General features: G+C 45.7%; 1 protein-coding gene across 4 annotated transcripts in view; it reads right to left on the reverse strand.

The window, feature by feature from the left end:
* PRKCE (protein kinase C epsilon) overlaps positions 1–23,363 on the reverse strand; it is a 465,420-nt gene that overhangs the window by 348,008 nt on the left and 94,049 nt on the right. The window lies entirely within an intron of this gene.

Consider the following 23,363-nt stretch of genomic DNA (forward strand, 5'->3'; position numbering starts at 1 on the left):
TGAAATAAAGGTTAACTTGAGATAATGCATTGACTTAGAAGAACATCCAGTAATACCAATTATGAAATCCCACCCCATCCAGGATCCCTTGGTCTCTCTGCAGGGAATGGGCAAAAATGTTGGGAATAAATGGGGGTAGGGGTAGGAGGATGTTGAGTGTGAGTGAAGGTAACATTTCAAAGAGGGGATTCCAGTCAGGAGTGAGAACTTGCTAGAAGTCCAAACTATGACTCAACCTTCCTCATCTGAAAAGAGACATGAATGCGACCAATGGCAATGAGTCCCCTACCAAGGGCTCCTAGAGCACAGATTCCATGGACCTAAGTGGCCAGGCATGTCCTCTTGGAAGGTCAGTCTCCAGAGAAATGTAATTGGGAGATAAAAGCCTCTCAGGTCCCCCCTTCCTACAGCAATACTTTCTTCTTCATGCCCCAGTGCCCCAAACCTCACACTGGCTCCCCATTGCCTCAGGACAAAGTCTGCACTCCTCTACCTGGTGACAGAGTCATTGGCAACTGGTAGGAACTCCACCTACCATCTGATGGACTTCAGAGAACATTATATTACTCACCCTCACTCTTCCTCAATGTGGACAGTGAAGAAAATGAAACCCAAGAGATGAACTGACTAACTCCCAAAGCTGACCCTCCACTCAGTTGGGTTTTCTCATCTGTGTTGTATTGTGTTTTGTTACTATCTTTTCTCTCCAAAAAAGACCATAGCTCCATGAGGATGGGGAAAATGTCACAGTTCAGCAGAAACACTGCATGCCAAGGTTCTAGTAGGAGGAAGTGCAGGATTGTAATTAGGCATGTGAGGCTCTGCAGTCAGGCTGGGTTTAAGTCCTGACTCTACTGAGTTGTATGACCTTGAGGGCATAAGTTTCCTTGTCGGTAAACAAGAAATAACAATAGTACTGTGGCATAGGGTTGTTAGTGAAGGCTGAATGACTATCAAGTATGTAAAGCTCTAGAAGGGTGCCTTATAATAGGAGCAAATCTGGCTCTGTTTTCTAGTCCCAGTGCTGTTGCTCATCAGCTAAGGGGCCTGAGCAAGTCACATTATCTCTTGGCCTTCATTTCTTTCATTGGTAAAATCTAGCAAGGCTGTAGCTAGAAGCAGATGGATTATATAATGTGCTCTGAAGTACTCCATGGCTATGAAATCCCATGCCTCTCTGGAACACTTCTTTCACATTCCCTCCAGGACCTAGAATAGGAGTATGAGGGGACATGAATCCAGATACTGGCTTTGCATACTAAAAACTAGCCTTCTGCCCACACACAGCTCAAACGCTACCTTCTCAAGGCTTTTCCTGACAACCCCACTCCCACCCCATCCCTCTTCAAATAGGTTTGGCCCCACCTCTTCATAACACACTATGATTTGCTTTTCATAATACCCCAAATGTCAACTGACATATTCATTGTGGATTGCAACCCCCATTTTGCAGATGAGCAAACTGAGGTTTTGGGGAGCTTATGTTATTTACCCAAGACCCATACAGGCAGTAAGTGGCAGAAAAGATTCAAACCCTGGTCTATTTGACCACCCTGCAGTATCTTTTTTTTTCTCTATGTCCTCATGCAGCTTATTATTTCATATTTGATACATACAAAACATGCAAGTTATGTGATTATGAAACATAACAAGAAGAATTCTAATGAACCTAATATCTGACCTAAATAGTAGAGTGGAGCCTTGAAGCTGCCAGTGCTCCTCTCTCCGATGCCATCCTTGCGCCTTCCTCTGTCCCTGACAAGGTGCTACCCTGAATTTGCATTTATTATTCTCTGGCTTATTTTCTCTTCTGCTTAAGTTTGAATGGCAGTGAGATATATTTACAGAAAAGTGCACAAAGTGATGGCACCTGTATGACCACGCCCAGATCAGGTAAATATACAGCACCCAGAAGCCCGATGCCCCTGCCAGTGTCAAGATCCTGCCTTCTTCTCGTTGGTCTGAGTTCTGTCTAATAAAATGAAAATGTTTATATTAAGGCTGGGACCTTTCACATACATGAGATCCTCAATCAGAAGAAAGGGTTGTCATTCTGGGCTCTTGGGAGGGGTTTGCTTGGAGAGTTCTGGTCCCTAAAAGAACTAACATCATCTATGAAAAAAGGCCAGGGGGCTGTCCAGCCAGGGAGGCTGGCCTCCAGCCATTGTCTCCAAGGCCCTGGAAAAACAGTCGGGCTTCTTTAAACAGAATCTGAGTGCAGTGGGGAGCAGCAGGCAGAGTCGCATCATTAAAGCCTCATGTGTGGTTTTGATTAGATCATCTGAATTAATAGTTCTCACAGGCAGGTCTGGAATATAAGCAGATACATTTGCAAACGGACCACCTACTGGAAAATACGCTGGAGTTAAGAATCAAGCCTCCTGAAAGAAAGCCGGCAAGATTATGTGGATGAGATTCTAGGCTTGGTCAGTATATTAGGACGTCCTGAGAAAAATCATCCTTGGTCCTTTAATCTGCAAGTTCCTGGTTATTACTTCTCCTCAGTGGGCAGTAGCAGTTTCCATTCCCCTCAAACCAACTGAGCATGTGTGAGAACAAGTGTGTAGGGGATTCAAATGATGCCGTCTGATCCCTGAACTCCAGGAAAATGCCAAAGAATGGCTCAGGAAATAAGGAGTACAGTGGGCCTGGCGATCAAGAAAGACTGTCTTCTAGAAGGGGCTGGGTGCGGAGGTTGGAACTAGTCCTTAAGGAGGGGGCAGGGTCTCTTCTCAGAAGCTCCATTCAGTCCTATATCAGGTGCTGCATTCATTGTCTAATTAATATGTTGGAAGACAGAAGTCTAACTGTAATGCTCCAAGGGTACATGAAATCCAAGAGCTGCAAGAGGAGCTAGATCAGTCCTACTGGGCTCTGTTATAACCCTGCTGACTTTCCCCACCGCCCATGAGGACTGAGGCTGAGGGAAATGAAGCAGCTTGGGTCCCTTGGTACCTGAGAGTAGGCAGGGTTGAGAAATGCCCTTAAATTACCACACAAAGCCTAAGTGAAGCCTTCCTGTCTCCATGGAAACTTCCAAAGCCTTCTCTTCATTGGAACCGAATGTTCTGAAAGGTGTACTCAATGTTCCTAATTATTCCCCTCTTTGTAGCCAACAGGAGGGTTTTTCCTGGCCAATAAGGGCAAAACAGTTATCTACTGCCAATGATGTGAGCCACCATGACCCAGGGCCTAGCTTGATTTATCCTGGTCCTTCATTTTCAAAAATGATGCTACTCCTGTCACAAAACCTGTAGTCAGGTGTTGCCCCTCACCCTACATGAGGACAGACCATCAGTTTGCCCTAATGTCCACATTTCTCTCTCTGAAGTTTAAAAAACACCTTATTCATATGTACATAGTCTTTTCATTTCCAAAATACTAGTTGAGGAAACAACCATAGCACATAGCTCATGGGTTATATTTTTGTTCCTGCTTTGCAGATTTGTAATATTAATAATTCTATATAGTGTATCTACTCTCCATGAGTAGAATAGAAACTCCTTGAGTGAGAAGAATGAATTCACCTTTCACTGACTCTTCCTTGGCCCCCAATATGATCTGCACAGTGAGTCCTTCTAAAATGTAGGGGTGTACGCTCACTCAGGGAGATTTTCAGACCGATTTCATGTTTGTTCTCAACAGCTCAAAGGATGCATTGGGGAGGAGTCTGCAGGAGGCTGAGAATAGCAAGTTGGTTTTGATCATCATGTCCCCTGCAGGCTCCCTTCAGGGAACCAACAACTAAGCCTGACTGGAGAGAGCCACAGAGGTGCCCTTTCATGAGCAACAAAACCCGGCAGTTGCTTTTTTGTAACCTCCTGGCTTACTTTGGCTGGAACATGGGCAAGCATCAGAACCTGACTAATGAGTGCTCATATGGATGTGGTCATGCTACCCAAGACCTCACAGGAAAGGAGGCAGGGCCAGCCAGCCACATATTTGGGGAGGGGAACAGAACTCAGATGAGGTGCACTCAACATCAAGTATGGTTCTCCACACAGCTGGCTGGAACGTGAGAGGCAAACAGCTAGGTCATCAGTGCTGTTTCCTCCAAGGATGGATAGGAAAGAGGCTTTGCAGCCACACAGACCTGAGGTTAAACCCAGCTCCAACTGAGTAGCTAGGGCCATGGGCACATCATTTATCTTCTTTGAGTCTCACACTTTCCTCCTGGGAAAGATGCAGACAGCATGAGATAATAGATGCATAGAACCTGGCACATATGTCATGCACAATACATGTTGTACTCATCTTCTGCTTTCTATACTCATGTTAAGTTTTGAGTTTATCTCCAAAAATAAAATCACTTTCTTCTAACATAAAACACTTGGGGAAGGGAGGGGATTCTTATTTTGGGAGTAAAACACCAGGTTCTAGTCATGTGTCCCTCACTGACCTGATATGTGATTTCATTCATTCATCAAATATTTATTGAAGTGCCTACTATGTGTCAGGCACTATTCTAGGTACTTGGGATATATAGGGAACATGAGAAGGGGGAAAATCACTGTCCTTATAAAGCCTACATGTGAGCTGTAAATAAAGTAAATTATATGATATTTTAGAATGTGATAAGTACTCTGAACAAAAGAATAAATCGATCAGGGTAAGAAGGATCAGGGTGGTAGAGGTGATATTCAAGATATGCCTCATTGTGGGGTCACTGGAGCAAAGACTTAAAGGGAGAGGCTCAGATATCAGACGTCATCCAGGCATCGAGAATGGCCAGTGGAAAGTCAAGAAAGTGCCTAGTCTGTTCCAGGAGCAGCAGGAAGACCAGCGGAATGAGTTGGGAGAGAAAAATACAAAATGAAATCAGAGAGGCGGGGATTGGGTGCAGACCATGCAGAGCCCTGCAGGCTGCTATAAGGATTTTGATTTTCACCCATGGTGAGGAACCATCATGGGATTCCAAGTAAAAGAATAACATCATCTGACGATCATGCTGGCTGGGACAGCGGGAACACAGCGAGGATGGAAGCAGAGAGACCAATCAGGAGGCCGCTGCAATCACCTGGCAGGCTACAGGACTGGGGAGGTTGAGACAGGGGTGGTGCAAATGCAGAGAAGGGATCAGATTCTGGATCTATTTCCTTCTTTGACCCCCAATTTCCTAATCAGTTAAAGTTCCAGCACTCCCTTTCCATAGTCCAGGCAGGTATGAAAATACGTGGAAAACAACAACTATATGGAAATGTTTGGGACCATTTCCATTTAAAATGCCCCTGAAACTCCCAGCAGTCTGAAGAAATGTATTGGTGAGGGAACTTCAGGAGCCACGTGCACTGCGTGAAGGAGAGGGTGGGTAGTCCCATGGAGGCCGCCTTTCCACATGTCTGCCCTTACACACACGCATGTGCACACACATGCCCATAAGGACACATACATACTAGGAAGATAGCAACCCCTGGAGGGAGACAGACCTGTCAGGAGCTTGGCCAGGACACTTTTTAACCATGTGACCAGGCACAAGTTATTTAAAGCCCATGAGGCTTAGTTCCTCATGAGCAAACAGGATGGAAACATGTGCAGATGAGGTTTGGGGGACAATGACACAAGTGAATACGAGTAAAGTACCTGTCATCATTATGTCTGGCACACAGTACAGTCTCAATAAATCTTAGCTCCTTTCTTGCTGCTAGCCCCCCTGGATAACTCAGTCCACTTGGGGAGGAGAAAGCTGTGGATCACCCAGAATGCAGATGGATCCACTTGTAAATAACTGAGAAGTGGCCACACTGTTATTGTTGCTTGACTATCCTGTTTACCATTAATAAAAAACAACTTCCTTCACCACACCCTGCTAGGGCCGTGTTGCTGTGCCTGTGTCAGCGAGATACACAGGACTCAGGGACAGCCTCAGGAACAGAGGAGCAGAGCTAGAGCTCCCAGGCACATGGAAAGGGTCTATTGGCTCCGAGGGTCCCCAGCCTGGGCAGGCCGCTCCAGAAGGGAGGCAGAGTCAGGGTGACTGGATGCCCTGGCTTGATTCATCTGTCAGGAGGGCAGGGATGGAGGGCAGATGGTCCCAGAGGCCAAGGCCTGTCACATGTTTAGCACAAGATCAGGCCTAACGAGTGGTGACTGTTGCTACCTACATCACCATCTTCACCTAAGGCACACAGTGGCCAGGAGCAAGCCCAATCCAGCTGTCATTGCCCATCCTCCTGCAGCCCGGACACACATCTCCAGGGGGCACTGCTAGTGGCAATGACAAGGCCTCTCTGGCTGTCTCATCCATGAAAGGGCAGAAGCAGAGGGTTGTGGGTGGTAGGAGCCAACACAGATCTTGGAGTCATGGTCTTGAAAGCCACCCAAAGGGGGTCCTGCTCAGAAATCCCCTCACAGGGTCTATGCAACCAGTGCCCAAGGAAACCCAAAGGGAAAGGGACAAGAGCCAGGGGAGACTACTGGGCAGGGCTCTCTCCTTCTCGGGAACGACAATGCTCCCCTCTTCCAGAAAGCCTTCCTAGGTTATCCCAGCCCAGAAACCTCACCCGGCCTCCTGCCTGCGCCACTCCATTCATGTGAGCTTGATTCCACAGGGGGTCACAGGTGCAAAGGACAGTCTCAGGCCACGGTCCAGCACGGCCTACTTTTCACTTCCCTGCTCCTTCCCACACTAAGGATGGAGGAGCCACCTTCTGCAGCTCACGCTCCTCTTCTTTGATCGCCTTCCCCACTCAGTCTGTTCCTCAGAACCCACGACTTGATTCCAAATGGTGTGGAGCACGCGGCAGATGCTCATCTCACGTTTCTCCAGTCAACAACCTTCTGCTACAGACTTAACACTTCCAAGCATGCTGGTCCGCATAGGCTGCAGGCTCACTGAGGGAAGAGCCTGTCTCTCCTCGGTCTCAAGTTCCCATAGAGCCCAGGGTCAGGCAGGGTGCCCAGAAGGTGATCAACAGGATTTTTTTTTTAAGTGTCTAGTGAAACTGATGGAGAAATAACAGGACAAGTTAACAAAATGTGCGTTGATTGGTAGATATATCTACTGCATTTCCTTCTCACTGTGACCCTGGGAGGCAGAGGAGAATATCTTTCACCAGTTCCTAAAACTCTCCAGGTTCTACTACGTCCCTTTTTTCTTTCCCATAACTCTGAATCCCTTTCTCCTTCAGTTACTCTGGCTCCCCTTTCTTTTCCTTTCTCTCCAGCTTTATGAAAAGCACTAACGTAGGCACCAGCATGTTTGGGTGCTAACTCTGACTCTACTACCCAAACTACCTGTCCCACCTGCCTTGAACAAACCAATCTCTCTAGGCCTCAGTTTCTCCTTCTGTCTAATGGAGACAATCACATTTCCAAGAGCCACTGGGAGAATGAAATCATATGAGGAGAGGTTGCCCTTCCCTTCCAATCCCACCACCCATCTACCGTGTGTATTCAGAGGGCAGGGGCCTGTGGTTTGGTCCTCATGGCAACAACTTAGATGCCAGCCAGGAAGCTGGAGTTACATACAAGGTCTAGCTCCACTCTCCTCCTCTCTGCCCGAGCAGCCTGTGCAAGACTTGAGACACCAGGGAAAGGTTTCGGGGGGCACACATGGACGGGGGGGCATTAGGAAAGGAAGGGGCACAGCCTGCCTGCCCCTGGTCCTGGGCAGCTCCCCACAACACACACAGATTCACCCCAACAGAGCCACTCCACTTCCCTTGTGTCTTAGGCAAGAGTGAAACCGGAACAAAAGTTCTGAGAAAAGACAAAGGCGGAGGAAGGGGAAGATGGCCAGGATTCAGTGCATGTCACAAAGGGCAGCTCTCAGGGGGAGAAAGAAACTGGGCCCTGGAGCACATGTACCCTGTGCCCGCGCCTCAGAGGAGCCGGCCACTGCGGGGAGAGGTCAACCTGGGGCCACCAGGTTCCCCATCTCTCTGGGGAGGGAGGTGGCAGCACCAGGAAGAAGGAACCTCTCATTAGCTGTCTGAGCAGCTCTTCCCAGCCCACTGCTAGCAGCCTCTGCTGGAAAAAGGATCCGCGTAATGCAAGCCCCATATGACCAGAGTTTGCTGGTGCCTTTTCACTTCGCCTTCTTCCTGAGTCCTTCCCTGCGAATTCCCTTCAGCTTCCAGATCCCGGAGGTCACCTCCAACTTTGCCAACACAGAGCAAAAAAAGAACGTCAGCCTGGGGAAGTCTGAAATGACCAACCTCTCCCACACCCTGCTCCCTACTCGCCAACAGGCCGCCCAAACACTGCACCTTCCTCTTCACTGAATCTGGGGGTCAGCTGATCCAGGCCTGGAGCACTGCAGAGCTGAGGACCCCTGAAGAGAACAGCACAGAGCTTTCTAAGAGTCCACCCCTAATGCACTCAACCTGAACAATGACCAAACTTAAATATTTTCCACCCACATTAATCAGCTCAATAATTCCTTAATGACTTCCTAAGAAAAGTGTAAAAAAAAAAAAAGCCCTTGTTTGTTTTGATTTGGTTGGTCTTTTTCACCCTTGGTGAAGGATTTCATTGTCTCCACACGGCAAGGAGCAGCCTGGATTTTTAGGAAGGAAGAAATAATTTTCTGCAGATGGGCCAGTCCTGCTGACCTACAGGGTCAAGCGAGAGGGTGCGGTTGGAGAGCTGGCATCTCGGCCCCTGAGCTTCTTGCTGTCTCAATTTCATCATCCACCTATGCAGTAAAGATAACCATAACTACAGCCTGCCTAAATCACAGGGTGTTTTTGTGGGTTTGTGGGCAGGACCATGGCTGTGCCAGCCCGGTCCTCCTGTGAAGGTATGAAGCTAAAGCAATCTTCAACTGGGAAAACAGGAAAGCCTACTGTGGCTAGCCCCAGCAGCACTACAAAAGGGACGCCATACATGTGATGTCTCAGAACAAATCCCAAATGCTGCAATCTACAAAATGTGACTATCACTCAGGCACTACAATCTCTGCGAAGGTGAAACACTTGGGTGATACTCAGGCTTTGAAAACAGAAGAGCGACATCATGTCCCTAAAATAAAAAAAGCCACAGCCAGTGCTGTGTTTTCCAGACAGAGGAAGCAGGATTTCCACCTTCCCGATGCATCTGGATGGTCATTCCAGCTCCCGCCTGACCGCACAGCGCTTGACCCCAGGGAGGAGACGCAATTCCTCAGAGGGGGAGGCAGCAAAACATCGCCTGCCACTGGGACAGCAGCCCTGAGAGGCCATCCGAAGCCAAAGCCTGGCATCCCCTGTGCCAGAACCACCTAGGAGAGAGGACAGGAGAGCCATGGGCACAGGGGAAGGAGAGCAGAACCCTACCTCTTGGGGAATCGCAAATCCTTTGAGGTGGTCATGCGTGAATGTTCACCTGGGCATCCAGGAACGTGGATGTGGGTGACTGATTGACTGAGCCTGGTGTGCGTGTACCTGCTGTCACCTGGCCATGACAAGGAACCATGGAGATGGGACTGTCCATGCTCTATCTATCCCTCCTCCTCCCCCTCCAGCTTTATCCCCGGTGCTGGAATGTAAGGATCTGGAGACAAGTACACTTTTAGCAAAGGCTAAACATCCACAGGGGAATCTATATTGGGTTGATCCCAGCCCCCCTCCCCCCCGCCCCGGGATGACCCCACGTAGCAAAGCACACCAGAATGCATGTGCACAGAGTACAGATTTCATCCTAAAAGCAAACTGGCTAAAGCCCATAAAAGAGAAAATAACTTACAAACTCGGGAGACAGAATCCCGCCACAATTCTGTATCACAGGCTAAGCAAACTTAATGTCAGTGAGAAATAAACTAGTCTCTGGATGAAAAAAAAAAAAAAAGAAAGTTACATTTTTGTTGGTGCCCGAGATCCTACTCAGATGCCATGTCACTCACTCAGGGTTTACTCACCAGCAATTGTGCATGAATGTGTGTGCACATACGACACTTGGATAAGCACACAGACACCCACACAGGTGTATATATGTGTACATATGTATATACATATATACACACATATACAAGTGCATGGATACACACACAAATGAAGACATACACATATAAGCACACACTCCTCCCAGTCCTGCCAAGGGGAGGCAGCCTGACTGTGAAGCCATAAAGCCTCACAAAAGAGATGGAAGAGAAAATGGCAACTAAAAAGTACCCGTGAGGAGGAAGGAGAAAAGGGCTCCTTGAAATGCAGTTTGGCGCACAGTTTTTCAGGTGTGAGGTGGGCGAGGATGAAAAGGCCTTCGTCAAGAGTGTACAAAGGAAGACAGTGCAACAGTCGAGCCTCGCTGGCTCCCACACAGAACAAACCCAGCCAGACTCCAGATGATTAAAAATGAGCTAATCTGATCAGAGAGCTTTAGATTTGGATTGATTGCTCAGTTCACCCATAAATGGGAACAAATCACTTAAATCTTGCCCTCCAGCTCTGCTGCCAAGATGGCCCAGAATCTGTCAAACACTGAAACCAGGGTTGGATGAGATGGACATGTCAACAGCAGAACAATCAGATGATCAATACATATCTGTGGCTAAGTCCTATGCAGGCAAAGTGAACACAGAAAGATGTCCCATCAGCTCCAGGCCACCCAGGAACCTTCTGCTAAGTGGCCTTACAACATTTGGATATAAGAAAGAGGAGTAATAAAAAGAGGGAAAATTTGTGTTAAACTGTGCAGTAAAGGCCATAATTGCTGTTCATATTCCAAAAAAAGACAAATTTAGAGGTGGGTTTTCCTTCATCTGCTATGTGAAGGGCACAGAGGATTTGGATAAACAGAGAGGGAAGATAGCATAATTGCTCAACATCCATTCTCTTGCCCATTTCTTTGGCCCTGCCCAGTGGGGATCCGGGTAAGAAGGAAAAAAACTATCTAGAATTACCTCCCAGTCCCAACTGTCCCCTTCTGACTCTCTCCTATCCTCCTATCCCTCTAGCCAACTATCTGTTACTTAAGCTTTTGTGGAAGGAAACACAAAATGTCTTTTGTTTCTCAACCTTGTTAGAAAGTGCCAGGAAAGGGACCCAAAGAATCGAATGAGATATGGTTCTGAACTGTTCCTTCCCAGACCCGTCCTTCTGGAACTAACACCCTAGGGCCTAGACCATGTCATGTGGAGTTAATCAGATGTCTCTGTGGATAACTGAAGCCAGGCCAGGACAGAACCAAAGGGGGAAAGCACTCCCACAATGCACACCTAGCAAAGGACCTGCTTTCTTAGTCTCTTTATTATGTTGACTTTTCCCATTAACAAAATTGTCAAATTTCCTCTGAGGTCCTGTCTACTGACCAGAAAACATTTGGATGGAAAAAGTGTGAAAAGCTCGGCCATCTCAGAATTGCTTCTCCATGATCTCAGACATCTGGGTTTGGGTGACCATCCACAAGACCCGGTCAGTGTTTTGGCCTCTGACCAGGCACTGAACCCTCCTCTGAAAAAAATCACAAAGAGCTAAATTTTGCCCTTTGGGGTATTTTCACATAAATGCACTATTCCCACAAATGTGTTCTATCCCTTGCTGTTTCTATTTCACCCTGCTCTGAGAGACAAACACCTTCATGGGACGGACCAGAGATGTCCTTAACTCCTAAAATGAAACCCTCAGTTTTTCTCCAGTAAAACCATCCAGTAAGGAATATAATTCATGGATCCTTCCCAGTGGACACCATGCTAGATGGACATCAAGTAAACAGAAGTTCTGCTGAGAGTGAAGGCACATTCTTTGTCAGGCTATTTCTTTGATCCTTAAAAGAACCCAAGAGCAATGATTAGAGAAAAAAGTATGCATACTATGAGTGTGCGTGTGCTGGATTATAAAATTCTTCTGTACATAAAACCTTCAGTATTACAAAGGCTATGCCAGAGTCTTCCTATATAAACTCTCTCTGCAATATGAACTTGATAGATAACATACTTTTGTTCTACTTAAATGACCTCAGAATGAGAAGAGGCAGAAGATCAAGACTTTCAGATAAGCAGAACAAGGATGCTGAGACCATATGTATTTCTGACATCAACACTCTCCCACATTCTGAAAGTGCTCAAAAATGCCCATTGCTAGTGGGAATGCAGACTGGTGCAGCCACTGTGGAGAACAGTATGGAGTTTCCTCAAAAAACTGAAAATGGAACTCCCATTTGACCCAGTAATCCCACTCCTAGGAATATATCTTAAGAAACCAGAAACACCAATCAGAAAGGATATATGCACCCCTATGTTCATAGCAGCACAATTTACAATAGCTAAGATTTGGAAACAGTCTAAGTGCCCGTCAGCAGATGACTGGATCAGAAAACTATGGTACATCTACACAATGGAATACTATGCTGCCATAAAAAAAGAAGGAATTACTACCATTTGTAGGCACCTGGATGGAATTAGAGAACATTATGCTAAGTGAAATAAGCCAGTCAATGAAAAAAAAATACCACATGATCTCACTCATTTGGGGATAATGAAAAACATCATAAACTGATGAACAAAAAGATAGATACAGAGGCAGTAAAGCATCAAACAGACTGTCAAATTACAGCGGGAAGGTTAGGGAGAGGTGGGGGAAATAAGAGATCAACTGAAGGACTTACATGCATGCATATAAGAGTAACCAACGGACACAAAACATTGGGGGGTGAGGGCATGTATGGGAGTGGGGGGGGCAATGGTAAGATATGTACACATATAATACCTTAATTAAAAAAAAAGGAAAACAAAATAAAAAAATAAATAAAATGAGGAGAAGAGGGATAAATAAATAAATAATTCCGCCTCAGCAAAAAAAAAAAAAAAAAAAAAAAAATGCCCATTAGGGGTTGATTAAAAGTGATATTGGTGTGCAGACTTTTTACTTTCTTGCTCCTTAAAAAAAAAATCACAAAGAGCATCATACTGAGTTAGGAGATTGGGTTAACTCCTCTCTACCCTCCTTCCAGAAGGAGAATATATGAGAAAACTGTTGCTTCCATCTTAATTTTGCAGAGCCCTTCAAAGTAAAACATGGATCTCTATGGGAGGCAAACACAAAGACCAATGTGTGCCAGGGACAGGGACATGCCATTTTCCCAAATTTACTCACAGGAAGTCAGACTTTTCTTTTGTCCCATCATTAGGAACTTAAATGTAAGTGGAAGAGGCACCTAAGAAGTATATCTGATTCAAGAGGCTCAGGAAATGCTACTAGCCCTATCCAAAAACCACCTCCCCATTATTAGCTCATCCAAGGGTCTGAAATTCCACCATTAAGATTTATTGTTGCGAGTTCAGCAATATACCTAAGGCTCTTTTTTGCCCTCCTGTGATTTGTTTATCAAACTTTTTTCACTACCTCTTCTCTGCCTTTCTCTGTTTCTCCATTAATTCTCTAGAAATTTCTCTGATCACATTCAAAGTAAAATAGAAGGTCTGCAGGCTGGAGAAAAAGAAGGAAGTAGAACCAACCTGCTAGTGGCCACAGGGCTTTCTAAGTGAGCAAGTGCTACCTTGGCCTCTCACTCAATTCTTCCTTCAGACCCCACAGAGATCGACATAGCACCCTGGACCAAAAAGTTAATAGGACATTGGTGTGCATCCTTCATATCAAAAACCAACTTCCTCTTTTCTTTCCCCAGTTGATTATCTTGGCCTGCAGTTTTTAGATAAATAGGAAACTTAACTGTCTATGAAGTCCACAGACCCACACACTTCTATCCACCACAGCTCAACACTGCAAATCCCCATTAACACAGATAAACTTGGGTACCTGCCAGCAACACGAGAACTGCTTTGTGTGCCAGAGCCCTGAAAGGATCTCTCCCATCTCCAGGACCTAAGTTTCCTAGCTGCTGCCTGGAGGCAGGGAGGGGGCGGGTCAGGATGGAACCAACTTCTGGACTTGCAAGTTTATTGCAATAACGTCCTTAGTTTTTTCAGCTACCCACATTTACCCAATGTAATTCCATTTTCCTAAACTTGGTCAAGACTAACTCCTCTGGCTGGAAGTGGGAGAGGGGGGTGGGCAGGAAAAAAAGGGGGGAATCCCCTTCCGTGCAGTAATGCTCTATGTTCTAAAAGGCAAAATCTGCCAAGAGCACACACAGTTCTGGGAAGCAGCTCTGGGGATAACCAGGATACTCATGGGTGGTCTCATCTTTGGGCCTGGGGTGTGGGGGGTCAATGGTCCAGAATTCTATTTCCAGCACCATTTAAAACTTCAGCCAAGATACTTGACCTCTTTTCATAAGACATTTTCCCCAAATGAAAGGGAGAAGGGGAGGAATAAGGAGAAAAAAAAATAGAAGGAATGACTACAGTGTGCAGAGAAATACTTGGTATTGAATGAAGACCCTTGGAAGCAAACCACTAAAAGTACTGTTACACAGCACAGTGGCTCTATAGGGAAGAAATAGACTTTGAGAATGAGGCCACTTTGGAGCTGGTTACCCTGTAGCTTTGATGCACCAGGAGTTCAAATGAAGCATCTCCTTGGAATTCCATCCACAAGTCACACCTGAGAACCCAACCTGGCTATGGCTTGGCCATTAGTTGCACCTTTTATTAAACACTGTTTTTACTGTCAATAAAACTTCCTCAGAAAGCTTAATTTCCAGGCTTACTCATCATGTGACTTCTTTTAAAAACAAAGAAAAAAATGAAGAATTAAGTAAAAATTAATTAGAAGCACATGGCTAAATTTCTCTTAAAGTTATACATAGTTTAAGAACATATTAAGGGTAAGGCATTTCTTTCATCTGGGCTTGAAGATTTGCAGAGAACAAGGTCTATGTCGATAGGTGAGTTCTGAGGGTCTGGCACATAGACCAGCCCCAGGCCAAGGCCATAGGGAGGAAGGCTTGTAGCTCAAGTGCGGTCTGGGTTCTCCAGTACATTTGTACAGCCAAAGGTCGCTCCGTTTCTAAGGCATTCAAGTCAAAGCATTTTGCAAGATATAAGAGCAAGAGCATAAAGAATAAATGGAGGAATTATAAATATTTCTGATATATTATTTTAATGTTTATTTTTTAACATAGTCTAATTCATCTCCAACAGAACAGACGGCAATTTCTTTCCACTCCAAAGATAATAGTAACTCCTACCTCTAGCCTCAGGCATGAAAAGTACTAATTTAAATTTATTTCTAGGTGAGTTTACTAAATGAATGGCTGCATTTTTCTCAGCATTTACAGTAAACAAGAAATGGATAAACAGAAATTTGGAGACTAGAAATCTGCTGTCACCCACCTCTTACTCACCTAAGATCTGAATTTCCCTGGCCATGACCGCCACACTACACACATTTGAGCTGCAAATATTAACTGTCATACACATGTACACACACAGTCGTGCCTAAAGACTGAACCTATGTTGCCACAGAAACCAGTTAGCAAATAAATTAATTATTTAATTATTCCTTAAATAGGTCCTGTTTTGGCTTGTATTGTCAACCATAGTCATTTCTTTCTTTGAACTAAAATATTCTGCCTTCATGTATAGGCTCTTAGTAAAACATGGGCTTGAATTTCCTCAAGTCGATTAGAATTTCACCCGCCTTGTATTACACAATCATAACATAAGTGGGTCAATAGTGTTACCTATTTCAGCCAAGATACTTGACCTCTTTTCATATAAGTGGACTTTGCCTTAGAAAAACTCAAAATAAGAAAATCAGTATTTTAAAAGAACAGATAAATTAAAGATGACTATTCTTGGTGTGAAAGGACTCTTGGTTCCTCCAAATATTCACCAATAACAAGAACTCTTGGGGTGTTGTCAATGAAGCACTGACCTAAGCCCAATAGTGGGTGCCCAGAAGCATTTCTTGAGAATGATTTAAATAATCTAACGCATTTGCTCTTAGGAGATCGCACTTCATGATCATGTTTCCTTCTAGTTCCGAGACTCTATGATTTGATACTGAAAGTCAGAAATAGCCTAAAACATAAGCAAGATGGGAGTATAGGGGGAGAATGTAGTTGATTACATAAGAGGATCTCAGATGTAAATGGAGAAATCCCAAGCAGGCGGCAAAGCATTCATCAAAACAAACAATACGCAGAGCTCCCAATCTGTTCACTGCAGTTTGGGATTCTTTCAACAAGATTGTGTGACTTTCCTGTGCACCAGGAAAGAGACCCTATGCTGGCCTTTCTCCTCACCGATAAAATGAATAGATCAAACTACATGATCTTGGGTCTTTCCTAACTGTGTGGCTCACTGAGCCTGAGCCTGGGAAGGTGGGTAGCAAGAGACCAGGGGCCCCCGACACCTGAAGTAGAAAGAGGAGGTGCTACCAAGGGAGACTAGAGAATCATCCCTAGACTGGATACTGCAGAACCCAAAATCTGAGACTTTCCGAGAAGAAGAAAATCAAGGAGGGCTAAGGTTCTCTCGAGAGGACACCAGGAGAGAAGGATGGGACGTGACCAAAACCTTGACATTTCCTGCACTTGGCTGTGAAGCACTAGGTCTAGGTTCAAATGCTGGTGATGAGGAATGTTATAAAATCATCCCTGCCCTTTGGCATAAGCTTGGGCTTACTCTTCTACCAAACAGGTCTCTGCTGTTTTGTGCTGCGAGAGTTCCTTACCTGAGGAGGAAACACCTCTCCCATCCACAGGCCCAAGCCAAAGCACATTGAGACCCACAGGGGCCAAAGGAGGAGCACCTCAGGGAGGCAGGGCTTTCTCGCAGGACAAGCTTTGACCACTCTGGGACTTACAGCTTGAGGGCCTGACAGCACAGAGGGGTTCCTATCCTGGTCCTGTCACTTTCTTATTTGTAAAATGGGCTAAAGGTATGCTAGGTTGCTGTGTAGATTAAATAGGTCATACACTTAAAGCAATTAGTAAGCACACTTATAAATGATAGCTATTATGTTGATGAAGACTGACTGTATCAGCACAATTTCAGATATGTGGGCCCAGGGAGACCTCACAATATGTCTTCTAAAAATCTACCTTCTCTCTCTTCCCAGGCTAGTGCCAGAGAGAGCCAACCTAAGAGATCAAGTTGATCCCACTGAAAATTACTGTCCTTCAAAAGCTTCTAAGAATACAAAAGAGCCCTGGTGTTCTGAAATGAGCTTCCTTCGGGGCCTCTGAAGGCATGTGTCAGAGGCCACCCAGATAATCTCATCCCATTCCCAGTGACAAAGGTTATATGGGAGCAAAGAGAGACTGAGCAAGGACAAAGGCAGGAATTTCAGCATAAACCCAAGAGTTATTCAGTGGGTCACCAGCCTTCCAAACACAGTGGGACCAATTTGGCAGTATCCCCAGATAAACAATCTCTTCCCATAGGAATAAATGCACACTTGGTCCGGAGGTAGCCAGCATCCCAAACCCTTCAGAAGTAAGAGAGCTTGACAAAATGCTTTCCTCTTCCTGCATTGATGAGAGTGAAAATCTTAATGGACTTTTAAAATATTTTTATGTGATGAAATGACAACAGCATACAGCAGCCATTCCCCTGGAGAGTAGCTGAATGGGGCGCCAACCAGGGACCCAACCGAGAGAGTGGAATGGAAACATGAGTCAGGCTCAACCCTTCGTCATCAATCCCTGATCTGCAGTAGCTCCTGATGGGTAGCAGGAACTTGCTGGGAGGTCCTAAAGGAAAAGTAGGCTTTCAAAACAGAGAGACCTGGACTCTGCTTTTATGGTTCTTGGGAAGGACTGATGGGATGCAGAGGCACTGGCTCAAGCAGAATGGGTGACAAAGGGTGTGACTCTTGGGACAGACTATGGCAGCGTGAGGCCCAGGAGAAAGCCTTTGAGATTAGATAGGGAAGTGATGTCATACAAAAAGCCAAGGACTTGCAGGAACCAAGTTGGAACAGAAGACCCCAGCCAGAGAGAAGGGGCATGAGAGGGGAGAGGGAGATCCATGGCCATGGATTCACTGGGGAGCCAAGACTCAGTCCACCAGACTCCACGTCAGGCCAGCTGGAACCTTCCTCAGACTGGAGGCTTAAGAGTGGTTCTGTATCTACACAAGCCCCAGTCTCTCCCACAAAATGGAGTTTGTAACAGCACGTACTTCCAGACATTGTGAAGATGACATAAATATAATGTAGGTAAAGTGCTTGGACAAGAATAAATAGTCAACAAATGGCAGGAATTGATAGCATGAATAGTTGCAAAGCCACATATGAGCATTAATCTTCCCTGACCTTGTATTTATTTTTTAAGTGACATTACCCTTTCTGGACTTCAAACTGAGAATTTTTCAGGGACAAGAGCAGGTGTTTAAGGCCTCAATGAACATAGAACAAGGAATAGTGTCTTAAGGAGTATTGGTGATAGAGACAAGACCAGCTCTGGACTCTGGAACCAGAAGTGTTTCCTTTTATACCATTGGCCGCCATAATATTCAGCACCCAATCTGATACCCAGACAGCGTAATTACATGTTGTACAGTGGGAGCCCAGAGCAGGAGCATGTACATCTGGGTATAGTCTCATCGGGGCCAAGATTTGCCCTCTGGATTTCTACCAGAAGGGCTCCATCGGGGATTTTTCCTCCATCTACTCTTCTAGTGAATGATTCTAAGTTCATTTTGCATCAAGTCAGAGTCCCCAAAAGCCATATAACTGGGTCTTGCCAGTTTAGCCACTGGCCCAATTACCTTCAACATGATGCACCTTGGTGTTCAATCCTCCACATTTAAAAAGGCTTTTGTTGCCGATGAATCAATGTCCATTATGCCCCTGTGTCCTTTGTGTAAACTCCTTCATGAGAAAATGATTTGAGAGAAATGTGCCAGGAAGAATTGTACCTCCCCTCAAGAGCTGGTAGGTTTTTCCCTTTCTGATCAACAGAGCTATGTAATTAACCTGGTTTTTGTGTCCTGGATGCCAAGAAATTCAAAACCAAATGCAGTGCTCAGTCAGAGCCACTAGATTAGCCAATTTCTTTCCATTTGTGGCCTCAATTTTCTACTTATGTTTGTTACCTTCTTGTATAAGATGCTTCCATCCTGAGATAACAAAGGCAGGTTGAGAATTGAGTAAAAGCAAAACATTCTATCCCTGATATCTTCACCATTTCACACACTGCCTCCGCCAGGAAACCTTTCCTGCCCGCCCCGTCCACAGTGATCCCTACCTCCCCTCCCATGCAGCACTTCCAAATGCATCCGCGTCCCTGTGCATAGGTGTTGCTCCTCCTCACTGGAACCTACGCTGACTCCAGGGCTGCGTCCTGTGCTTTTTCATATCCCCGCCCCATCAAATCTGACCATAACCACACATTCTGGACTAACAGAACATCAGGTGCTGAGCAGATCACCCAGTATAGAAACTGAGCAACTTAACCCAGATTTCCCCCAGACCTTCCGCCTGCCCTCCCCCCAACTCTAAATGCTGGACTCCAGCCTTCACTCAAACAGTACATCATGCCATGCAAGGATGATCCTGGGAGTGCTTTTAGATTACTCACCCACACTGACTAGCTATTTCTGTCTTACTCCTGAGAGCATAAGCGAGGAGCTTCTATACTTAAATGAGTGTAATAACTGACATTTCAGATTAGAGCTAAGAGGAGGTCTGCCCTTAAAGAGATGGTGCTAATTGCGGAACCTGAGGAACTACAGGCGTCTCCCAGCCACTGCCACCCCTGCTTCCCCAAGGAGCTCAGGTGTGAGGGCAGAGGCCCAGCCGCACAGGGGCTGAGCAGCATGGAAGCTCGCGGCAGTGCCCGGATGACTTGGGCTCCTTTCCAGCTATGCACGAATAGGGATAAATCAGAGCCATCTGCCTGGCTCCTCTTCTGACACATGTCAGCTCCTCTCCCAGCCTCCACACACCCTCGGCCTAATGCACTCCTTATGCACGGGACCTGGAGTCAGCTCCCTTTCAAAACGGAACCACACACACATATTAAAACGATGACCCCCCACACACCACTCATTTGGCATCTACCAGCACTGCCTTGTTCTGGCATATTCGTTTCCTGCATGTGTCCAGGGCAGGGATTCTCAAATGCAGGGCATGGGCAGGAGAGAGCATAGTACCCACTAGAGAGAGCGGAGAGTTTGGAACGTCATACTCAAATTACCTTCACATAACAGAATTCACTTTGTAATTTCAAAGAGCATATGGGGCCGGGGGGCAGCACATGTTTACGTCTCAAAAAGCATGAGCTTAAGAAAAAGGAGGGGAACAAAAAATTGTATATAAATGCTGATAGCGGCATTATTCATAGTAGCCCGAAGATGGAAACAACCCAAATGTCCATCAGCTGGGGAACTGATAAGCAGAATGTGTGATATCCAAACAATGGAATATCATCCAACCATACAAGTTACCATATGGATACGCTTCAAAAACAGTAGTCTGAGTGAAAGAAGCCAGGTGGGAAAGGCCACGTATTGTATGAATCCATTTATATGAAATGTCCAGAATAGGCAAATCCAAAGAAACAGAAAGCAGATTAGTGGTTGCCAGGGAATGGAAGAGAGGAAAGTGGGGCACTATTGCTAACAGGCATAGGGGTTCTTTTTGGGGTGATAAAAATGTTCTAAAAATTGACTGAGGTGTTTGCACAACTCTGCAAAAATACTAAGAACAACTGAACTGCACATTTTAAGTGAGTGAATTATACAGTGGGTAGATTATATCTCAAAAAAAAAAAGCTGTTATAAAAAGGTGCAGAGGTGGTTAAACAACACTGGCCTAGACCAGAAGTACCCTGTGGGCAGGAAGGGGCATCTCCTCTTAGAATTCATAATACTAAGCACAGGCCCCAGTGCAAGTAGGCGACCAAATCCTTACCCACCAGGGTACTCACTCATAAACAGAAAGAGGTGATTTACATTTCTGCATGTCAGTGTGGCCCTGCTGGCCATGGCCACTGTCCTCCCTTCCCCTCTTTTCCCTGGAAGCTCTCCTATCTTGTAGCTCTAACTCGCTCACCACAGTCCCCCATCATATCACTCCCTTGTTCAAGACACCACAGCAGGCTGAAAGGCTTATTAGGTTCGCAAATGCCACAATTTACAGGTGAGGAGACTGAGGCCTGATGGCCCTCAGCAGCTCATCCCAGGACACAGATTGATAAGTCTTCCAGTCAACAAACATTCATTGAGCATCTACTACATTCCAGGAAGAGCTCAGGCTCAGAGGATACAGCGGTAGATAAAACGCAGTCTCTATGGAGTTTACATTCCAGTAGGGTGGAAGGAAATTAAGCAAATAAATAGATACAGATTTATGCTATTTTTTAAACTGAGGTCTCTCTGGTGGGGTGACATTTGAGCAGAGACCTGATATACTAGTATGTGAGGGACATGAGGAGCTACCAAGCACCTGATATTTTCATCCTATGTGACTGTGGTTAGATTTTGTGGGAGGTACTAAAAAGTACCAGAGGACATCTCAAGGAGAGACAACTTTCCAGGCAAAGTTGTCCCAACAAGGGCAAAAGCCCTGAATAGGGACAATCAAGGAGCAGAGCTCAGTGAGGGACTCTCACTGCTATATCATGGCTTGTACCTGATGACCCTGGCATTCCAGGGCCTACCCAATAGTAGATAAATAATTATGTAATAATGGCATTGGCAATAACATTTATTGAGCACTTAATTTATTCCAGCCATTGTTCTAAATACTTTTCATACACAGGGTGGGACAAAAGTAGGTTAACAGTTGCTCATATGGAAAATCCTATCTAATAAAACGGGAATGTGCTAATTGACCATCACACCCTCACAAAGATGGCGGCGCCCACAGCCAATAAGGAGGGAATATGCTAATTGACTGCCACGCCCTCAAAGATGGCAGCACCCACAGCCACAAGATGGCAGCACCCAGTCCCCTCAGCCCAGCAGGGGTGGGAGGAGCGCAGCATGGCTGGTCCCGCCCCCAGGTGGGTCCAGCCGCTCCACGCGCCTGCCTCCGGAGTCCCCCAGTCCCCTCAGCCCCGCAGCCACCCAGGGGCAGCCTGAGGCGCAGGCAAGCCTCAGATGGCAGCTGCCCAGCCGCCTAGGGCTGCCTGAGGCTCAGGTAACCAGGGCCGGCCGAGGCTTGCGCTGCCGGCAGTGGCAGCAGCAGAGGTTTGATTGCCAGGTCGCCTCCCGCCCCTGAGGGCTCCCAGACTGTGAGAGGGGGCAGGCCGGGCTGAGGGACCCCCCGCTCCAGTGCATGAATTTTCATGCACTGGGCCTCTAGTAATACAATAATTAATCAATAATAATACAAAAGACTGGTTTGGCTCAGTGGATAGAGTGTCAGCCTGCAGACTGAAGGGTCCCAGGTTCCATTCTGGTCAAGGGCACATGCCCAGGTTGAAGGTTCGATGCCCAGTAGGGGGCATGCAGGAGGCAGCCAATCAATGATTCTCTCTCACTGATGTTTCTATTTCTCTCTCCCTCTACTTTCCTCTCTGAAATCAATAAAAATATATATTTTTAAAATATATTTTATTGACTTTTCACAGAGGAAGGGAGAAGGACAGAGAGTCAGAAACATCGATGAGAGAGAAACATCAATCAGCCGCCCCCTCACACCCCCAACTGGGGACGTGCCCACAACCAAGGCACATGCCCCTGACCGGAATTGAACCTGGGACCCTTCAGTCCGCAGGCCGATGCTCCATCCCTGAGTCAAACCGGCCAGGGCAAAATATATTTTTTTTTAAATAATAACAATACAAGAATAAATTCTGTGTTTCGCATACTCACAACTGTAAACCTACTTTTGCCTCATCTTGTATTAACTCATTTGATGTTCACTGCAACCCTATGAGATATGGACTATTACTATTCCTATTTTATAGATGAGAAAAGTGTAGCACAGAAAAGTGAGGTAATCTGTCCAAAGACTACCCAGTCTCTAAGTGGGACAGCCAAGACACACAGCCAAGCACTTTAGATCCATCCCCCATGTCCTTGACCACCAGCCCATCCAGCCTTAGTTCTTGATATTAGCCCTTCTCATATTGCACCCTCGGCCTTCCCTGCACCTGCCTCCCCCTTTTATTCAACACACTGCTTGCTGATTCTATCTTTAAGGCCTTGCTCATTTGGCATCTCCCTGCTCTTAACATTCTCTCCACTCAGTAAATTCCAGTCTGACCTGGAGCTTTCCCTGACTAGTACTCAAAGGCAGTTCTTTTCATCAAGGTGGGCCTTAATTGTGTTCAGTTTAATAGTAGCTCTTCCTTGCCATCCTAAGCTCCTTGAGATAGTCCATTTTTCTTCTCTCATATCTGTTGACATGTATTAATTCTCGTTCAGGGACGGAAATGTAATAAGCAATAATGGCTTGTTTAATTGAACTGCATTGAATCACTCAATCACCACTTTTATTTGTTTTAATAGCTTAATTGAGGTATAATTAACAGACAATAAACTGAGCACGTTTAAGGAGTAAACTTTGGTAAGTTTTGACATACAGATACACCTGTAAAATCAGCTCTACAATCAAGATAATGAACATATCCTTCAGTCCCAAAAGTAT

This window comes from Plecotus auritus, assembly GCF_963455305.1.
Source record: "Plecotus auritus genome assembly, chromosome: 8".
Lineage (NCBI taxonomy): Eukaryota > Metazoa > Chordata > Mammalia > Chiroptera > Vespertilionidae > Plecotus > Plecotus auritus.